The sequence below is a fragment of the Triticum aestivum genome, chromosome 4D (genome assembly GCF_018294505.1).
Source record: "Triticum aestivum cultivar Chinese Spring chromosome 4D, IWGSC CS RefSeq v2.1, whole genome shotgun sequence".
Lineage (NCBI taxonomy): Eukaryota > Viridiplantae > Streptophyta > Magnoliopsida > Poales > Poaceae > Triticum > Triticum aestivum.
The window spans coordinates 301261006-301280286 of record NC_057805.1 but is presented as its reverse complement, the minus strand read 5'-3'; positions in this window follow the sequence as shown (position 1 = coordinate 301280286).

Below are 19281 nucleotides of genomic sequence, written 5' to 3'. Positions count from 1 at the left end.
CTAGTCCAGTTATCAGTCCAGAACAGAGTTGTGTCACCTAATCCTGCCTTGCATATAAAATGATGTTTGAAGATAGGAAGCAGTTTGGTAACAGATTTCCACCAGAAAGATCCCACATTTCTGTCACCAGGCAATATAGTTTGGTAGTATTTCTCCCAGATGATGTTGACCTATGGAATGCCTTCTTTATTGAGGAATTTCTGGAGAAATTTCATGAGTAATGCTTGGTTGTGAGTAGTAATGTCCAATACACCTAGACCTCCATCTTCCTTAGGTTTGCAGACTTTCTCCCAAAAAATCAATGTAGAACCTTGATCAATAGACCCATATTTTCTCCAGAAACAATGCTTGAGATATATGTTGATTTGTTTCACCACAGTTTTGGGCAGAGATAAAGTGCACATGAAAAAAGTGGGCATGCTGGTGAAGACTGATTTTATCAAAGTGAGCTTATCACCAGAGGATAGGAGTATTGAACAACTGAGTAATCTGTTTTCAATCCTCTTCATCATGGGCACATAATCCACTACATTGGGTTTGGATGTACTGAGAGGGAGACCAAGGTATGTGTGTGGCAAAGCACCAATTTTGCAACCCAGTAATGCAGATAACTCATTCATTTTTGAGGAAGGAGTGTTGATTGAGATCATGGTGGATTTAGAATAATTCACTTTGAGCCCTGTGTAAGCAGCAAAATGGAGCAACAGATTTTTTATGTGGGTGAGTTATTGAGCATCTGCATTGGCCACTAGGATAGTATCATCTGCATACTAGATGATTGGGTAGTCAGGGCATGAATTGTGCAGCAATGGAGAGTTTACTAGTGATTTTTCCATGGCTTCATTCATCATTGTTTGGAGCATGTCTGCAGTACAAAGATCAGGGGGGAGAGTGGATCACCTTGTCTGACTCCTATCTTACAGAGAAATTGTTTTCCTGGTATACCATTGAGCAGTACTGATGAGAATCCAGTGCCATATATCATTCCGATCCACCCAATCTATTTTTCTCCAAAGCCCTTTGCTCTCAAAATTTCTAGAATTGTGTCATGATTAAGCATATCAAAAGCCTTCTCAAAATCAAGTTTTAAGAGAACAATCTCCTTCCTGGACTGTTGGCATTGATGAATGTATTCATGTGCCCATGCTAAACAGTCTTGAATGCATCTGGTGTTAAGGAAGCCATATTGGTTTCTGTGAATCATATCCAGAATCACTTTTTGTAGCATGTTGGCCAGCAGTTTAGTGATGATCTTCATGGTGCAATTGAGCAGTGAGTGTCGGTGTCAAATTCGGCCGATCTCGGGTAGGGGGTCCCGAACTGTGCGTCCGAGGATCGAAGGTAACAGGAGACAAAGGGGACACGATGTTTACCTAGGTTCGGGCCCTCTTGATGGAGGTAAAACCCTACTTCCTGCTTGATTGTCTTTGATGAGTATATGAGTTACAGAAGTTGATCTACCTCGAGATCGTAATGGCTAAACCCTAGCCGTCTAGCCTATATGAATTTTGATAGCCTCTGCGGACTAAACCCTCCGGTTTATATACACACAAGAGGGGCCTAGGGTTGTACAGAGTTGGCTTGCAGAGGAAAGAAATTACATATCCAGACACCAATCTCGCCATCCACGCATAGGAGAGTCCTATCCGGACACGGGGGAAGGTCTTCTGCCTTTTATCTTCAGGGCCCATCAGTCCGGCCGATACCACACAACCCGGACACCCGAAGACCCCCTAATCCAGGACTCCCTCAGTAGCCCCTGAACCAGTCTTCAATGACGATATGTGCGGCATGCAGGTTGTCTTCGGCATTGAAAGGCGGGTTCCTCCTTCTGAATCCCTCAAAGCAATCTTCTGAACAGAATGAGCTGTATTCAGCTCTGTATAACAGCCACAACCCTCAGCCACGAAGGCAAAACACTTAATCAATCAAAATAATGTCTGTCAACTGACAACTTTTCGGCGAAACGCCACGTCTGGCCTCTTTAACATTTCGAACCGTTTTCTCCTCCCGCTTCACGTTTCGAGGTGCAGCCTCTATTGACACGTCTTGTCAAAACAGAGATCGTGTCCGCTTATTGTGGGATCCTCATCGATACGGTTTTGGGTATTCCAACCGTGCCATTCGCACGACCCCTCGGGAACAGGCGGGTTTTAAGGCTTGAGGGGGGCGTTTGATATTCATTGCCTATATTAGAGGATAAAGATCCCTCTTTTCTCCCCACACCTTCTTCCTTCTTCTTCTTCCCCATCCTCAAGCTCCAGCGCCCAAGCCTCAATCTTCCCACCGCCAACAACTTCTACAACCATGTCCGGATCTGGTTCGAAGGGCAAGTGGGAGGCCTCCTCCCTCACGGAGAAGGACGTAAAGGAACTCCGGGAGGCGGGATATCTGTCTACGGACATCGCCCACAGGCTCCCTGTCAAGGAGCAAGTCATCCCCACCCCGGAGCCCGGCGAAATGGTTATGTTCATCCCTCACTTCCTCCGCGGGCTAGGGTTTCCCCTCCACCCCTTTGTCCGCGGCCTCATGTTCTACTATGGGCTAGATTTCCATGATCTAGCCCCAAATTCTTTCCTCCACATCTCGGTGTTTATCGTCGTGTGCGAGGCGCTACTCCGCATCCCCCCACACTTCGGCCTATGGCTAAAAGTCTTCAATGTGAAGCCGAAGGTGGTCGACGGACAGCACGCGGACTGCAGCGGCGCCATGGTGAGCAAGATTCCCAACGCCACTTGGCCTAAAGGGGCCTTCATGGACACCGTCAAGGTGTGGCAACAGGAGTGGTTCTACATCACCGAACCCCGCGACGCCAAGTGGGCGGCCACTCCTGAGTTCAGATCTGGGCCCCCTATGCGGCTCGCGTCGTGGACCAACAAGGGTCTGGACTAGGGATTGACTGCGGAAGTGTTGATGCTGCAAAAGCGCATCACAAACATGATAGGCAAGAACACCAGTCTCACTAACGTGATTCAGGTGATGCTCTTCCGCCGGATCCTCCCCTGCCAACTCTGACCCCTCCACACGTGGGAGTTCAATCCGGAAGGTCCGCGGACCCTACAGCACTTCTTCGGCACAACACACGAAGAGATCTGGAAGCTGCTCTTCAAGGCCCAGAAAACGTGGCCGAAGAAGACCGAAGACATCGGCCTCGATAGCGAGAATCCGGCCACTCCGGTAAGTCTGTTATTCCCGAACATACATTCGGTCCATAAATTCTTAGGCATAATGAGTTCTCCGTCCCTCGCACACGGCTGGATAGCGAAGGCGGAGCGGATCAAGTGTCCGACACCGCTGCCTGAAGATCCGGCCACACCCTAGCTTACGAAGATGCTGGTTCCGGCGCCCTATCAGGCGCCGGAGAAGAAGGCCAAGAAGAAGAGCAAGGAGGCCAAGGGCGGCCTCCGCCGTAAGGGTACTTTGGACGCAGTGTTCGGAGAGACCGAAATCCCCTCCTCGCACGAGGGAGATGAAGACGAAGAGGAGGAGGAGGCGGAAAGTGACTCCCCTCTCAAGGGGAGGAAAAAGAAAAGGGCAGCCTCCATAGACCCGAAGGAGGGGGCGTCCAAGAGGAGGAAGATGAGTGAGGGAGTCCTGGATTAAGGGGTCCTCGGGCATCCGGACTATGTAACATGGGCCGGACTAATGGGCTACGAAGATACAAGATAGAAGACTTCTTCCCGTGTCCGGATGGGACTCTCCTTTGCATGGATGGCAAGCTTGGCGTTCGGATATGTAGATTCCTTCCTTTGTAAACCGACTCTGTACAACCCTAGGCCCCTCCGGTGTCTATATAAACCAGAGGGTTTAGTCCGTAGAGGCAATCACAATCAGTCAGGCTAGACTCCTATGGTTTAGCCATTACGATCTCGTGGTAGATCAACTCTTGTAATCCTCATATTCATCAAGATCAATCAAGCAGGAAGTAGGGTATTACCTCCATCAAGAGGGCCCGAACCTGGGTAAACATCATGTCCCCCGTCTCCTGTTACCATCGAACCTAGACGCACAGTTCGGGACCCCCTACCCGAGATCCGTCGGTTTTGACACCGTCGATGACCCTCTCGGATGGTTTGGATTCAGATGCCGAACCCATCCCCAAGAGGCTTCCCAGGGCGAAGCCCCTGGCCGCATCGTACGTATCAAAGGATACATTAAAAGTATTTGGTCATCTATGTTTTTAATATAACATATTATATTGTATGTGTTTCACCCTTGCTCGCGACCTCCTCAACCCGTCGCTATCTAAGGGGAGTTCTTTGGCACCAGAGATGGCAGAGAGCGAGACGCCTCCGCGAGCCTCTCCGCCAACCATCACGGATGACACCGCGGTGTTGTCCCGAAGGGCCTCTCCAGGCCACGGAGGAGTGAGTGGGGCTGCCGAGACGGCGACCGAGGGTGATGCCTCGGCTGCCGAAAACATGGGGGTGCGAGCCCCATGGCGACCGACGGCGAGGGTCCTGACCAGTCCGCCCCCCAGCCGAACATTATTTCGGAGACTAACGTGGCTCCGGAATCCGGTGAGCATCCCCCTTTGAAGGGGGGAGCATCAGCCCCGGTGGCGACCTCCACTAATCCAGAGGCGCCGAATACTCTAGTGGAAGCACTACGACGTGCTTCCATCATGGAGGAACACCGCACCCCGATGGGTGTGGTGGTAGAGAAGGTTCAGTCCGCCAAGAGTGGGCTGAACGAAGCCTTCACCAGCCTACTAACAGGCTTTGAGGTATGCGACGTAATGCTCTAGATGCTTTTCATATGAAGGAAATGTACCTGTATGTAGATAGTAGCTCCTGAGACTGTGTTCGGCTTTGGATCACATAGTATTCGGAAGAGGTGAAGTACTTTTCTATTTTATAACAGGGTTCCCTATTGGCGGCAACCGCCCAGGCCGTTGAGGTTTCCGAGCTCAATCGGAAACTGAAGCTGGCTAATGATGAGATCGACCGCATTAACAAGTGGTTCGATGAGGCGCAAGGTATGCATGTACTTTAAAAGAGTTTGATCTTATATCTTAGGTGATAGGAAAACTCAGAGTGTAACTCATGTACCGCTATGTTTATGAGTGTAGGTAGCGCGGCCGAGGTCGAAACCCTCAAGAGCGCCCTTGCACAGGCCAAAAAAGAGGCGAGGGCAAATAAAGCAGCCGCTGATAAAGCGGCTGCGAAACTGAAGACCGAACAGGTCGCCCGCCGCCAGCACGAGGAGAGGGTGGCCGAGGTGGAGCAAGGGCTGAAGGATGCCATCGGCAAGTGCGAGGCCTTGGAGGAGAAGAGTACGTCCCAAGCGGCCGATCTCGCCAAGGCCCTCCAAGAGGCCAAAGAGGCGCGGACTGAGTCCCGGAGTGCTCGGGAGGAGATCCGGCAGGCCGAACAGATAGCGGCTGGTAAGCCCTTTCTCTTGCAGAGTATATTTGGGGGTCAGAGATATGCCTTGCTCACTCGACTATGGAGTTCTCCAGACGCCTTTGCGGATCTTCCGAGGAGTGTCACCGACGCTGCACTATTCTTCCGAGCCCAGGCGGGGAGCTCGACAGAGAAGCTGTTCTGGTCATAGTTCTTGGCACCGGAGCACCCGGTGCTGTTGAACAACCAGATGAAGCAACTGGCGGAGCTGCACAGGATGTCCAGTTTGGCCATGAAGGACATCATAGTCCGGCTTTGGCCGTCCGAACCCATTCCGAGCAGCTACTTCAGCTTGGTGAGGCGACTCGTCGATGCGCTGCCCCGAGTTGAAGCCGTAAACCGCTCGGCGTGCATAGAGGGTGCACGGATGGCCTTTGCCCGTGTCAAGATGCACTGGGCGAAGATAAAGGCCACCGTCGTGGCGACCGAAGGCCCGCCCAAAGGCAAGGACCACCGCAAGCCGGAGCGGTACTTTGAAGATGTCGTAGTACGTGCCCGAATAGTAGAGGGCCAATGCTCAAAGGATGCCATGTTCAAGTGAATGTATCAAGGTTATCCAGAATTTTGTTTCATGAATCCAAGGCCTGTAATATATTTATGCCGTTATCTAAAAATATTTTCCTCCTGTGCGGCCATGTAAATTATGAAAGTTTGTCAGTCGTCGGCTTCAGCCCCTCCGTAGATGCTACGGGGGTGTTCGGTATAGCGCGCGACCACACTTGACCCAACGTCTTGGTCCGTGAAGGGGGTGTCTGCGCAGCAAACTAGGCAATCAGACTATGCGGCTTTACTACTTTCACTTAGCCATAGGAGTTTGATAGTGGGGCTAAGTACTAGCCCCTGGTGTGTATGCGGCCATCCGAACCTGGTGTGTACTGGGCGAAGGCCAACCCTTCGTATAATACAGAATAAATCACAAAAGATTTGTAACAAGTCACCGAATCGCCAACCAGCTCTCGCCATATCATAACAGTCAGTTTTCGGCTTTCTCTACCGAGGTGTTCGATCGGACGAACCAGGAACACAATCGCAGTAGTTCTCCCTTTACTACCTTAGCCGAACGAGCGGAACATAAGGTGGTAATCACAGGAGCCGGGTACCCCAACTATTGACCAAAGACATGATTCTGAGCTGATGCATATAATGCGATATTTGGGATGCCGAAGTATACTCTAGAAGTGTTCGGACTATTGAAAATATACGTGGCTGAATAGAGCCCCCGGCATTTAAGCCGTACCAAAGTATATAGGGCCATCTAAGGCAAAGAGGAAATACAGATTATAAAATAAACCAACACCAAACAGGGGTTGGCAAAGAAAAACTGTTTCCCATATAATCTGTTTGATACATCAAAACGTGTTATTACAGATAACGCCATAAACATCCAGGCTATTTTAGATGCCGATAATTTTGTGAACAAGGGGAAGTTGTATACAGGGCCTAAAAAGAAAAGGTAGTCTTGAAGATCCCATTGACACCCTGCCGCACGTCTGTGCCGCTTTCGCCTTGGTGCAAGGTCCTTTGAGAGGAGAAATCAGCGATCGTTTATATAAAAGGGGCCTGGGAAAGAGCCCTTGTACGACCGTAAGTTGATTAGGTTTTAACGAACCTGTAATATAAGAGAAAAGAAAAAAAGGAGGAAAAAAGGTTAAGGTCCAAATAGGGTCGAGCCGCACTATAGACCTTGTCCGCCGTATGCCTCCGTCGTTGCCCAAGGTATTTTAAGTGCGTAGTGATGTACACGCGGTACATATGCCGCAGTTATATGAGGCGATTGGCGGAGGCAGAACTGCTAGTCCAGCTCCGGTACATATGCCGCAGTTATATGAGGCGATCGGCGGAGGCGGAACTGCTAGTCCAGCTCTGGATTTGCCGAGCTGTCATTCTGCAGAGTAGGCCGGACTCGCTTGGCAGTGTCTGGGGTCTTGATGACCGATGAAGTGTTCGGCTTGATGGGGCCGCTCTGTACTTTGGCGGCAAGGGCCGCGGTGTGCTCCTCAGTACGGAGGGAGCGCTCCATGTTGCCATTGACTGTGATGACGCCGCGTGGTCCGGGCATTTTGATCTTTAAGTAAGCATAGTGCGGGACGGCGTTGAAACGGCGAAGGCAGTTCGTTCGAGCAGTGCATGATAACTACTGCGAAAGGGGACAATGTCGAAGATCAAGTCTTCGCTTTGGAAGTTATCTGGTGAAACGAAGACTAGTTCCAATGTTAATGAACCCGTGCAGCGGGCCTCTACGCCGGGTATCACTCCTTTAAAGGTGGTGTTACTAGGCTTGATTCGAGATGGGTCGATACCCATTTTACGGACAGTGTCTTGATAGATCAGGTTAAGACTGCTGCCGCCGTCCATAAGGACTCGAGTGAGATGGTATCCGTCAATGATTGGGTTGAGGACCAGGGCTGCCGAACCTCCATGACGAATACTGGTTGGGTGGTCCTTACGATCGAAGGTGATCGGACAAGCCGACCATGGGTTGAACTTTGGGGCGACTGGCTCTACGGCGTAGACATCCCTTAATGCGCGCTTGCGCTCCCTCTTGGGGATATGAGTGACATATCATATTCACTATTTTTACCCCAGGGGGAAATTTCTTCTGTCCCCGTGTGTTCAGTGGGCGGGGCTCATCATCGTCCTCGCTTGGCGGCCCTTTCCCCTTATGTTTGATATTTAGCTTACCGGCCTGTTTGAAGACCCAACAGTTTCTGTTGGAATGATTTGCAGGCTTGTCGGGGGTGCCATGAATCTGGCAAGGTCGGTCGAGTATTTTGTCCAAATTAGATGGGCCGTCCCTGTTTTCCTTTGAATGGCTTCTTCTGCTGACCGGGTTTAGAGCCACTGAATCCGGCCTTAATTGTTGTATATTCAGTTTCTTCATTGTTGTTCTTGTCGGTGTTCTGGGACCAGAGGTGCCCAGACTTGCCTGCCTGCGGCCTAGTGCGTGGATCGACCAACGGCCTGGTACGACCCATCTTCAGCCGCAAAAACTCAAGACCCTTGCGAGGGGCCAAGCCTCGCGAGGCGGGCGACACCAAGACCTCCTCAGGGGCAACCTCACTAGGCTGGCTCCCAAGGGGCAGAGATCTCTATGCAAGGGATACCTCGTGAGGTTCACGTGACGTGAGCCCTGACGACCGAGGCCAGGAGGGCGCCAGCGGGTGCAGTGTACCAGTTTCCTCTTTGGTGCTAAAGAGGCAAGCGCAGGCGAGGAGTCCCGAGGCGTCAGGCAAAGGTTTCCATATCGGTGCAACAAGACCAAGGCCAGCAGGACGACAGGACGGAGGTCACCACGGAGCCCACGACAGCGTCACCACCAGAGCCTTTGGCAGGCGAAGACCACCTTTTGTCAGGATAGCCTATACTAGTTGCCCCCCTTCAAACTTGGTCGTTGTAGGATCCCTTCCCGCCTAACATTTGGGAAGAGGACCCGGGCCTCTATAAATAGGACCTTGCCACCACCGTAGCAGGGGACGGATCATTCAGATCACCCTCACACACACCAGCTCGTCGAGCTCAAGAACACCTCTCCTCAGGAGACTAATTATCCATGGTACTAGTTCATCCTCAGCCCCACGAGGCAATCCACCCACAAACTGGAGTAGGGTATTACACCGCGAGGTGGCCCGAACCAGTATAAACCCTCGTGTCTCTTGTTCCTTGGATTCGTCGAGCTAGGCCATGAGATCATTGAGCGAGCGAGCTAGGAAGAGAGTGTTCTTTGTGCGCACCCCAGAGTTCAAACCTCAAGGGTTTGCCGGAACCCACGATCAGACATTTGGCGTGCCAGGTAGGGGGTGCGCCTGTAGGATCGAATGTATGTCTAGAGGGGGCGTGATTAGACTACTTGACCAAATAAAAATCTAGCCTTTTCCCAATTTTAGTTCTTGGCAGATTTTAGCAACTTAGCACAAGTCAAGCAAACAACCTACACATGCAATTCTAAGAGTATAGCAGCGGAATGTAACACAATTGCATATGAAGGTAAAGGGAGGAGTTTGAGGGAGCAAACGCAATGTTGACACGGAGATTTTTTATCCGTGGTTCCGATAGGTGGTGCTATCGTACATCCACGTTGATGGAGACTTCAACCCACGAAGGGTAACGGTTGCGCGAGTCCACGGAGGGCTCCACCCACGAAGGGTCCACGAAGAAGCAACCTTGTCTATCCCACCATGGCCATCGCCCACGAAGGACTTGCCTCACTCGGGTAGATCTTCACGAAGTAGGCGATCTCCTTGCCCTTACAAACTCCTTGGTTCAACTCCACAATTTTGACGAAGGCTCCCAAGTGACACCTAGCCAATCTAGGAGACACCACTCTCCAAGAAGTAACAAATGGTGTGTTGATGATGAACTCCTTGCTCTTGTGCTTCAAATGATAGTCTCCCCAACACTCAACTCTCTCTCATAGGATTGGATTTGGTGGAAAGATGATTTGAGTGGAAAGCAACTTGGGGAAGGCTAGAGATCAAGATTTATGTGGTTGGAATGGAATATCTTGACCTCAACACAAGTGTAGGTGGTTCTCTCTCAGAAAATGTATGTTGGAAGTGTAGGCATGTTCTGATGGCTCTCTCCACGAATGAAGAGTGGGTGGAGGGGTATATATAACCTCCACACAAAATCTAACCGTTACACACAATTTACCAAACTCGATGGGACCGAATCGCGAAACTCGGTCAGACCGATTTAGTTCATAATGTGACCGTTAAGATTTTCGGTGGGACAAACCCGTCAACTCGGTGAGACCGATTTAGTGACTCCTTGGACTAGTGAGACCGATTACACAAACTCGGTGAGACCAATTTTGGTAATAGTCAAACAGAGAGTTGGTCAGGCAAACTCGGTGGGACCGATTCGCTCATCTCGGTTGGACCGAAACGTTACGAAAGGGAAACAGAGTGTTTGCATTGCAATCTCGGTGGGACCGATCACTCATCTCGGTTTGACCGAAATGTTACGAAGGGAAACAGAGAGATTACAATCCCATCTCGGTGAGACCGAGATCCCTATCGGTGAGACCGAAAAGACTAGGGTTTCTGGCAGTGGCTGTGTCAAGAGAACTCGGTGGCGCCAGATAGACAGTTTCGGTGGGGCCGAGTTTGACTTTTGGTTTGGAACATATGTGGATATGAGAAAGTAGTTGAGGGTCTTTGGAGCATAGCACTAAGCACTTTGAGAAAGAAACTCATTAAGCAACACCTCACCCCCTCTTGATAGTATTGGCTTTTCCTATGGACTCAATGTGATCTTGGATCACTTAAAATGAAAAATGTAGAGTCCTGAGCTTTGAGCTTGAGCCAATCCTTTGTCCTTAGCATTTTGAGGGGTCCACTTTTCTCATCCATGCCATGCCAATCATTGAGCTTTCCTGAAATGTTTATCTTGAAATAGCATTAGCTCAATGAGCTATATGTTGTTAGGAATTACCAAAACCACCCAGGGATAGTTGCACTTTCAGCGCCGAAGCCACTCCCCCATCAATCGACTCGCCGACATCCCGCGGTTCCAATGTCTGATGACCTAAGGACCCGCGGCGACCACTGGGCAGCTTGGCCCGTTCGGGCGGCGCCGTCCGCTCAAGGAGACCTCGACACCGCACTCCTTGCGGCCGGCACGCCACTAAACACCGTCGGGCGCGGGCCGCAGGGACCGGCGCCCTCCACCCTCGCGCCGCGGTGCACGCGAGCTACCGTGAGATCCTCAGGCTACGCTGCGGCAACAGCACCACACACCCGACGGGAACAAGCGAACATGCGGGCTGCGCTCATCGTGGCGCGGGAGCTGCTGCGGTGCCGACTGGCGGAGAGCGTCCGCAACGCGCTTCTGGAGCGTGTCGCCGAGCTGTTGGACGCTGCATCTAGGGGTACGACGCCTTTTTGCTCCTTGCCTACGCCCCAAGTTGTGGCCAGATCGCACGGCGGGCCTCGTCGCGCTCGCATGCTCTCTGGCGCACTAGGAGGGTTCAACGACGTCAGCACGGCCGACGGCGCCGTTTGTCCGGCCGCGCCTGCGCTTCTCCCAGGTGGCGCGGGTCTGGGCGTCCCCCCGCGCGGCCATACGGGGGCGCCACCCTGCAACCATCAAGGGGACGCGTAGGGCCCGGCGGCACAAGGCGCAGGGCACCTAGGTGAAGATTCCGGAGCAGCGACTTTGGAAGCCTATGTGCCCCGCATGGTGGACCAGGAGTAAACACCAGAGGGGCCCCTGCTCGTTTCCCGAGCCGGGCTGGGAAGAAGAGATGCTGGAAGTTGGGGCCTTCCACGAGCCGCCCAGGAGCCTCACCGACCCCACCAACGACAACAATCGCAGGGTACCACTTATATCTCAGAAGCAGGCTTACGCTAACCATGAGTCGCAGGTGGACCAAGCCACAGCGGCGGTCAGGGACCCCAGGGCGGCAACCCTGCTCCAACCGGTGGTAGCGCACTGGGGGCTGCGCGGGAGGGGCCTGGAGCTAGGCCCTCCCCCGCGCCGCACGGAGCAAGGTGATACGTATCCAACGTATCTATAATTTTTTATTGTTCCATGCTATTATATTATCCATCTAGGATGTTTTATATGCTATTTTATACGATTTTTGGGACTAACCTATGAACCTAGAGTCCAGTGCAAGTTTCTGTTCTTTCCTTGTTTTCGAGTTTTGCAGAAAAAGAATACCAAACGGAGTCCAATTGACGTGCCAATTTTTGATGATTTTTTATGGACCAAAAGAAGCCCTCGGAGTAAAAGAGTTGGGCCAGAAGAGTCCCGAGCCATCCATGAGGGTGGAGGGCGCGCCCCCTGCCTCGTGGATGACTCGGAGACCCCCTGACGTGAGACTGACGCCAAAAATTCCTATAAATACAAAAACTCCCGAAAAGAAACCTAGATCAGGAGTTCCGCCGCCGCAAGCCTCTGTAGCCACCAAAAACCAATCGGGACCCTGTTCCGGCACCTGCCGGAGGGGGGATCCATCACCGGTGGCCATCTTCATCATCCCGGCGCTCTCCATGACGAGGAGGGAGTTGTTCGCCCTCGGGGCTGAGGGTATGTACCAGTAGCTACGTGTTTGATCTCTCTCTCTCTCATGTTCTTGATATGGCACGATCTTGATGTACTGTTTGCATTGCTATTATAGTTGGATCTTATGATGTTTCTCCCCCTCTACCTTCTTGTAATGGATTGAGTTTTCCCTTTGAAGTTACCTTATCGGATTGAGTCTTTAAGGATTTGAGAACACTTGATGTATGTCTTGCATGTGCTTATCTGTGGTGACAATGGGATATTCACGTGATCCACTTGATGTATGTTTTGGTGATCAACTTGCGGGTTCAGTGACCTTGTGAACTTATGCATAGGGGTTGGCACACGTTTTCGTCTTGACTCTCCGGTAGAAACTTTGGGGCACTCTTTGAAGTTCTTTGGGTTGGTTGGATAGATGAATATGAGATTGTGTGATGCATATCGTATAATCATACCCACGGATACTTGAGGTGACATTAGAGTATCTAGGTGACATTAGGGTTTTGGTTGATATGTGTCTTAAGGTGTCATTTTACTACGAACTCTAGGGCTGTTTGTGACACTTATAGGAATAGCCCAATGGATTGATCGGAAAGAATAACTTTGAGGTGGTTCGTACCCTACAATAATCTCTTCGTTTGTTCTCCGCTATTAGTGACTTTCTAGTGACTCTTTGTTGCATGGCGAGGGATAGTTATATGATCTAATTATGTTATCCTTGTTGGGAGAACTTGCACTAGTGAAAGTATGAACCCTAGGCCTTGTTTCGAAGCATTGCAATACCGTTTGTGCTCACTTTTATCATGAGTTACCTTGCTTATTTTATATTTTTCAGATTACAAAAACATATATCTACCTTCCATATTGCACTTGTATCACCATCTCTTCGCCGAACTAGTGCACCTATACAATTTACCATTGTATTGGGTGTGTTGGGGACACAAGAGACTCTTTGCTATTTAGTTGCAGGGTTGTTTGAGAGAGACCATCTTCATCCTACGCCTCCCACGGATTGATAAACCTTAGGTCATCCACTTGAGGGAAATTTGCTACTGTCCTACAAACCTCTGCACTTGGAGGCCCAACAACTTCTACAAGAAGAAGGTTGTATAGTTGCCGGGGAGGCTAGGTAAGAGGCACTAACACCCCGTCAACTAAGCTCTTTTCTAGCACCGTTGCCGGGGAGGTTAGTGCTTGAAGGTATATATTTAGATCTTGCAATCGAATCTTTTAGTTTCTTGTTTTATGACTAGTAAGTTTATAAAATAAAACTACAAAAAGAAAATGGAATTGAGGGTGCCTCATATGCTGCATCTTTTTAATGTCTTTAATGAAAATAAGGATTCCGATAATTGTGCCAAAGTGTTCGAAGAAGAATGCAATAAAATGTTTGGCATACAATCTTTGAATGATGAGCATGATTGCAATGTTGTTAGTATGAACTCTTTGAATATCCATAGTACTAATGATGATTGCACTAGTAATGATAAAAATGTCTCTTATAAGCATGTCAATTTTTGTGGAGTGCATAGAGCTTGCAAGCACACACCAAATAGGAAAGATAGATTTTGCAAGAGGCATAAGTATTTAGAAACTAAATGGTTGCAAGAGAGGCTAGATGCTTGTGCTGAAAATTTAAAATTTCTTTGCCATCCTTGTGAACTTTGCAATGAACGTGATCATTTAAATCTCCAATGCAAATTGTTTCATGATCGAATCGTGTCCAAAAATTGTGATGACTTGATTTCCCTTGCACGTCATAATGAACTTAGTTTGCTTGTGGGTTATGAAGAAATGAAACGTATAACTAAGGATCTTCCAGAATTTGTCCTTGATTTTGATCTAGAGGAAATTTATATGTATTGTGCGGTGAATTGCATTGAAAATCCTTATATTGCCAATTACATAAAGACAAGAAAACAAATAGAAGATGAAGAGAATACTAATGAAAGGGAAGAGGTTTCCCCGTATCCTCCTATTCTTTCTTATGATGAACCAGGTAACGAGGAGGAGCTTTCTATTCAACCAATCTCATTAATAAGGAGCTCCAAAAAGATGATTAAACCCACACATGATGTGGAGAAGAAAAATAAAAGATGGAGAAGCAAAGGTAAAAAGGTATCCCTTCCAAACTCATTGTGATGATGATAATTGCTATACTATTGGTGCTATCCATACTATTAATGATGAGAGTGATTATGCTTATGATATGAAAAGGCCCAAGCTTGGGGATGCTATGTTTGATGAGAATGACATGTTTGAGAATTTATTTGCTGCAATTAATGTTTGTCCCAAGCTTGGGGATGCTATGTTTAATGAAGATGATATTTTTAGTCTCCCAAGTTTTGATGAGCAAATTTATTATGATGATAGCATGCCTCCTATTTATGATGATTATATTGATGAAAGTGGGTTTGGAAGAGTGTCAACTTTAGGAAGTAATGATCCCACTATTTTGGATGATGTTGAATCTTATTGTGACAATTATGAAAGTGGATTTGGAGAGGTCATGACTTTATTTAGTAATGATTCCACTATCTTGGAAGAGATTTCAATTGATTATGATGAGAACAAAGTTGCTACTTATGATGATTATTGTGATGATACTTATGTTATAAAAAGTAGTGATGATTATATTTACAAAACTTGTCATGATTATGATTACCCTTTTTCTGAACATTACTCTTTTAATGTGGAAACAATTTATAGTATTCGAGTTTCTTATGATACTCCCACTATTCCGAATGAGAAATTTTTTGCTTATGTGGAGAGTAGTAAAATTTCTATGCTTGGAGATCATGAAAATAATGCTTTATGTGATGATTATATTGTTGAATTCATTCATGATGCTACTGAAAATTATTATGAGGGAGGAATATATGCTTGTAGGAATTGCAATAATATCAAGTTTCCTCTCTATGTGTTGAAAATCTTGAAGCTATGCTTGTCTTGCCTTCCTATGCTAGTTGATTCTTGCTCCCATAAGTTGTTTGCTCACAAAATCCCTAGGCATAGGAAGTGGGTTAGACTTAAATGTGCTAGTCATATTCTTCATGATGCTCCCATTATGTTTCAATTCTTATCTCTTATGTGAGCATTGAAATCATCATGCCTAGCTAGAAAGGCATTAAAGAAAAGCGCTTGTTGGGAGACAACCCAATATTTACCACTACTGTTTTTGTGTGTCCACATGATTAAGCTACTGTAGTAATCATGTTTTATAGCTTTTGTTTCAATAAAGTGCCAAGTAGAACCTTTGGGAAGACTTGGGTGAAAGTTAATGCGATCTTGCTGTAAAAAACAGAAACTTTGCGCTCACGAGATTAGCTGTAATTTTTACAGAAGAGTGCTTTTAAGTTGATTATTTTTTAATAAGATTAATAGACAAATTCCTAATGTCCATCAATTTATTTCAGAATTTTTGGAGTTACAGAAGTATTCGAGAGTTACAGATTACTACAGACTGTTCTGTTTTTGACAGATTCTGTTTTCTATGTGTTGTTTGCTTATTTTGATGAATCTATGAGTAGTATCGGAGGGTATGAACCATAGAGAAGTTGGAATACAGTAGATATTACACCAATATAAATAAATAATGAGTTCACAACAGTACCAAAAGTGGTGATTTTATTTTCTTATACTAACGGAGCTTACGAGTTTTCTGTTGAGTTTTGTGTTGTGAAGTTTTCAAGTTTTGGGTAAAGATTCGATGGACTTTGGAATAAGGAGTGGCAAGAGCCTAATCTTGGGGATTCCAAAGGCACCCCAAGGTAATATTAAAGGACAACTAAGAGCCTAATCTTGGGGATGCCCCGGAAGGCATCCCCTCTTTCGTCTTCGTTCATCGGTAACCTTACTTGGAGCTATATTTTTATTCACCACATGATATGTGTTTTGCTTGGAGCGTCATTTTTTTTGCTTGCTGTTTGAATAATATCCCAAGATCTGAAATTCTTAAATGTTATAGAGTCTTTACTTAGTTACATAATTATTCAACTACTCATTGATCTTCACTTATATCTTTTGGAGTAGTTTGTCGTTTGCTCTAGTGCTTCACTTATATCTTTTAGAGCACGACGGTAGTTTTATTTTGAAGAAATAGATGAACTCTCATGCTTCACTTATATTATTTTGAGAGTATTTAGAACAGCATGGTAATTTGCTTTGGTTATGAATTTAGTCCTAATATGATTGGCATCCAAGAGGGATATAATAAAAACTTTCATATGAAGTGCATTGAATACTATGTGAAGTTTGATTCCTTATGATTGTTTTGAGATATGAGGATGGTAATATTGAAGTCATACTAGTGAGTAGTTGTGAATTTGAGAGATACTTGTGTTAAAGTTTGTGATTCCCGTAGCATGCACGTATGGTGAACCGTTATGTGATGAAGTCGGAGCATGATTTATTTTTTGATTGTCTTCCTTATGAGTGGTGGTCGGGGACGAGCGATGGTCTTTTCCTACCAATCTATCCCACTAGGAGCATGCGCGTAGTACTTCGTTTCGATAACTAATAGATTTTTTCAATAAGTATGTGAGTTCTTTATGACTAATGTTGAGTCCATGGATTATACACACTCTCACCCTTTCACCATTGCTAGCCTCTCTAGTACCGCACAACTTTCGCCGGTACCATAAACCCACCATTTACCTTCCTCAAAACAGCCACCATACCCACCTATTATGGCATTTCCATAGCCATTCCGAGATATATTGCCATGCAACTTTCCACCGTTCCGTTTATTATGACACACTTCATCATTGTCATATTGCTTTGCATGATCATGTACTTGACATCGTATTTGTGGCAAAGCCACTGTTCATAATTCTGTCATACATGTCACTCTTGATTCATTGCATATCCCGGTACACCAGCGGAGGCATTCACATAGAGTCATATTTTGTTCTAAGTATCGAGTTGTAATTCTTGAGTTGTAAGTAAATAAAAGTGTGATGATCATCATTATTAGAACATTGTCCCAGTGAGGAAAGGATGATGGAGACTATGATTCCCCCACAAGTCGGGATGAGACTCCGGACGAAAAAAAGGAAAAAAAGAGGCCATAAAAAAGGGAGAAAAGGCCCAAATAAAATAAAAATAAGAAATAATAATACAAAAAATGAGAGAAAAAGAGAGAAGGGGCAATGCTACTATCCTTTTACCACACTTGTGCTTCAAAGTAGCACCATGATCTTCATGATAGAGAGTCCCCTATGTTGTCACTTTCATATACTAGTGGGAATTTTCATTATAGAACTTGGCTTGTATATTCCAATGATGGGCTTCCTCAAAATGCCCTAGGTCTTCGTGAGCAAGCAAGTTGGATGCACACCCACTTAGTTTCTTTTTGAGCTTTCATACACTTATAGCTCTAGTGCATCCATTGCATGGCAATCCCTACTCACTCACATTAATATCTATTGATGGGCATCTCCATAGCCCATTGATACGCTTAGTTGATGTTAGACTATCTTCTCTATTTCGTCTCCTCCACAACCACCCCTCTATTCCACCTATAGTGCTATGTCCATGGCTCACGCTCATGTATTGCGTGAAGATTGAAAAAGTTTGAGAGCATCAAAAGTATGAAACAATTGCTTGGCTTGTCATCGGGGTTGTGCATGATTTAAATATTTTGTGTGATGAAGATAGAGCATAGCCAGACTATATGATTTTGTAGGGATAGCTTTCTTTGGCCATGTTATTTTGAGAAGACATGACTGCTTTGTTCGTATGCTTGAAGTATTACTATTTTTATGTCAATATTAAACTTTTGTTTTGAATCTTATGGATCTGAATATTCTTGCCACAATAAATAAGATTACATGGATAAATATGTTAGGTAGCATTCCACATCAAAAATTCTATTTTTATCATTTACGTACTCAAGGACGAGCAGGAATTAAGCTTGCGGATGCTTGATACGTCTCCAACGTATCTATAATTTTTTTATTGTTCCATGCTATTATATTATCCATCTAGGATGTTTTATATGCTATTTTATATGTTTTTGGGACTACCTATTAACCTAGAGCCCAATGCTAGTTTCTATTTTTTTCCTTGTTTTTGAGTTTTACAGAAAAGGAATACCAAACAGAGTCCAATTGACGTGCCAATTTTTGATAATTTTTTATGGACCAAAAGAATCCCCCGGAGTAAAAGAGTTGGGCCAGAAGAGTCCCGAGCCATCCACGAGGGTGGAGGTTGCGCCCTACCCCCTGGGCGCGCCCCCTGCCTCGTGGATGACTCGCAGACCCCCCTGACGTGAGACCGACGCCAAAAATTCCTATAAATACAGAAACCCCCGAAAAGAAACCTAGATCGGGAGTTCCACCGCCGCAAGCCTTTGTAGCCACCAAAAACCAACCGGGACCCTGTTCCGGCACCCTGCCGCAGGGGGGATCCATCACCGGTGGCCATCTTCATCATCCCGGCACTCTTCATGACGAGTAGGGAGTAGTTCACCCTCGGGGCTGAGGGTATGTACCAGTAGCTATGTGTTTGATCTCTCTCTCTCTCTCTCTCTCTCTCTCTCTCGTGTTCTTGATATGGCACGATCTTGATGTACTGTTTGCATTGCTATTATAGTTGGATCTTATGATGTTTCTCCCCCTCTACCTTCTTGTAATGGATTGAGTTTTCCCTTTGAAGTTACCTTATCGGATTGAGTCTTTAAGGATTTGAGAACAGTTGATGTATGTCTTGCATGTGCTTATCTGTGGTGACAATGGGATATTCACGTGATCCACTTGATGTATGTTTTGGTGATCAACTTGCGGGTTCAGTGACCTTGTGAACTTATGCATAGGGGTTGGCACACGTTTTCGTCTTGACTCTACGGTAGAAACTTTGGGGCACTCTT